This window comes from Palaemon carinicauda, chromosome 29, assembly GCF_036898095.1.
Source record: "Palaemon carinicauda isolate YSFRI2023 chromosome 29, ASM3689809v2, whole genome shotgun sequence".
Lineage (NCBI taxonomy): Eukaryota > Metazoa > Arthropoda > Malacostraca > Decapoda > Palaemonidae > Palaemon > Palaemon carinicauda.
In genome coordinates, this window is record NC_090753.1 from 34,236,562 (window position 1) to 34,239,462 (window position 2,901).

The 2,901-nt window shown below is 37.6% G+C and overlaps 1 long non-coding RNA gene across 2 annotated transcripts; it reads left to right on the top strand.

The window, feature by feature from the left end:
- The first annotated feature begins 505 nt into the window (after positions 1–505).
- LOC137622764 (uncharacterized) lies at positions 506–1,343 on the top strand. Of its 2 annotated transcripts, XR_011040468.1 has the most exons (3): positions 506–694; positions 869–930; positions 1,039–1,343. It is a non-coding gene; the product is annotated as an uncharacterized lncRNA (long non-coding RNA). The 2 variants fall into 2 exon arrangements; XR_011040469.1 differs by lacking the exon at positions 869–930.
- The last annotated feature ends 1,558 nt before the right edge of the window (positions 1,344–2,901 follow it).

Here is a 2,901-nt window from a genome sequence, read left to right on the forward strand (position 1 = left end):
GCCTTAATGGTAAGAAGACAATCGAAGATAGAATCATCTATGTCTGGATTCCGGTAGATCGAACACAAATAAAAGTTGTTATGCCTGCCACAAACTTTTATTACCTGAATCTCATGACATCCACATTGATAGCAGGACTTATGAAAAGCAGGGTACTCGGTCCCAATATACACCGCCATTCCCCTGGCCCTAGGGATGGCATCACGTTTCAACATTATTGGCTTCTTAAAACCAGTTATAAGGAGCTCAGATGAGTGCCTCATATTAGAAACCAAAGTTTCTGAGCACAAAAGAATATCATACTGTACAAGACATTTCATATTTTCACATGGCGACAGGAAAGACTAGTAATTATTAAGAATTTGGTATTTTCAATTGCCCTACTCTTGGTACCATCAAACTGTTTTTCCTGCCGTCCAGTCTTTAAAGATGGATATTTTGCTAACTCCTCCTCCTTCCATATGCTTTACTCAAGCGAAAATGCCGACGAAGAGGCAGGCAGCCCGGCCGTGCGACAGTGTCAGAGACAGAGACACAGAGACCTCACTCACCTGGAAAGGTTTCCACATTTTTTATTTGTCCGACATGCCTTTCTTAGGCTAAAGGCTTTTATTGGGATCCCTGGTCTACGTCACCCTCTTGTGAAAATCTGCCAAAATCCATCTGCAACGCCTTTGTGCATGGTTCGACAATGGTGAGTACCAAGAATATATAGGGCTTATTTTTAAGGTTATCATTGAGAACTCTCATTGCCTTGTGTTGCCTATTAAAGTTTTTCCTGTCTGTCATTTTTAATCTTATGAAGATTCGTAATAGTTTTTTTTTGTGGTCAATATGTTTTTTATATCGTATTCTCTTGTCCTTTCAGGTGATTTAGCTCTCGGACTAGTAACTCTAGCTTATTCATAAATTCACGTTGTTAACACTTGGGTAAGAGAATCGTCTAATACATTAATGTTTCGAGTGATTATATTTATGACGAATTGTCTCCCATATTACGACCGAGCAAATTTATATTAGGTTTACCGTTTATTTCAGGATGGTGTTCGGTTTCGATGTATCGGCCCTTTTATTTCCTTCCTGATACTAATGTAAACCTCAGTTGCTCAATTGTAAGGTAATTTTAAGTGGGTTATTATTCCGATGGGTATATTCTTCTACATAAATGACCATGCTTTTTAGATACTAATCTTCCTGAATATATCTTTACAGACAGCGAGCGAAGCAGAACGAAGGAAACGCCCTACGATTTACGTGAATTGCCTTGTTCTCCAACCAATTGTTTGTAACTCCGTTACTACGTTATTTTAAAGGCTTATTTATGTAATAAATATCATATTTAATTACATTTTTCCTTCCAACCTTTATTTCAAACCACAGAATTTTATGAAGTTCTGCTTATGGCGCCCAACGTGGGGCAACACAATGAAAGGTGCTTAATGATGGTGCAGATGATCCAGTAGAGAATTGACCACGACTGGGGCTCCCAATAGTTTCTCATATTTCTATTTGCAGGACATTGACATTTTCCTTTCCAGGATATTAACATTTCATTTAAATAAATATATTTTTCCTTTTCAGAAAGTTAACATTTTATTATTTTGCATTTGTTATACGTCTGTTATAATGGCTAACTTACAGGTACTGATTGGACAACGAAAAGTCATTCGGAGAAAAGTCACCGAACAATTCAATAGGTCTGACACCTATTCTGCCCTTACACAAGAAGAAAAGTTAGCTATTAAAGGTCTTCTTGTTAATTATAGAAACAAGTTGTCAGAGCTAGATGATCAAATCCTCTTGAAGAAATTTCCTGACGTATCTGATGAAGCAGAGTTAGAGCCAGAATTAACAAGTTGCCAGGATTATTTAGATAAAATTGAGTATTGTTTACCATTACTTGAGATTTCCAGGGGTAATAATGGTTCTAATATTCCCGACGTGGCACGCAGTTTACTGAAACAGCCAACAGCTCCTCTTCCTAAGTTTACAAGTAAAGAAGGAGAAGATTTATTGAAATTTATAGCAGAGTTTGAGGCTACAACTAATGCATTTCAGTATCCAGACAGAGATTTACTTTTATTGTTGAAGCAACAGATAGACGGTCGAGCAAAGACTTTATTAAGTTCTCTGGAAGCTGACAAACAGCGTTATGTAGATGCCAAAGAACTATTGATTTCCGCCTTTGCTTCTAAGGAGGTTTGTAAAAACAATGCAATTAGGAAAATTACGGAGTTGTTTAAGAGAGGGTGATGATCCCTTCACATTTATTTCCATCCTCCGATCAGTATGCCAAGCAGTCAAGACTTTTAACATTCGAGCGGATGAATTTGTCAGATATTTTGCTTGGCACGGCTTAAATGGTCGTTTTCAGCGTCATCTTATTAATATTACAGGAAAGACTCATCCTTCCTTAAATGACATTATTTCACATTTCTTTGCAGCTTGCGAAAGGTACGAAAGTGACGGGAAAGGTGTTGAAAGTGTGAAATGTAAAGCTTCACCTGTAAAGACATTAATATTCCCTCTTCGTAAAGAGAGAACTACCAGCATGGCTGCGGAAGCAGTAACATATGATAAAGACAGGTCTTCGCCTCAATGTTCCTTGTGTTCTACGGTTGGAAATACTGATAAATTTCACTTTATTCATAAGTGCCCTAATTTTCTATCTTCTACAGATAAAGTGCATATTTTAAAATCTAAAAATGGATGTGTAAAATGCGGCCAGTTTAATCATGTCTCCGGTAAGTGCCGTTTTAAATTCAATAGACACTGTTCAAATTGTAACAGCTGGCATATGACGTACCTGTGTGATAGGAGTCTGTCACCGGGCAGAAACTCTAACAATATTAATAACTGCGAATCCAAGGTGGAAACTTCTCAAATAAGCAGCGGTGTTGC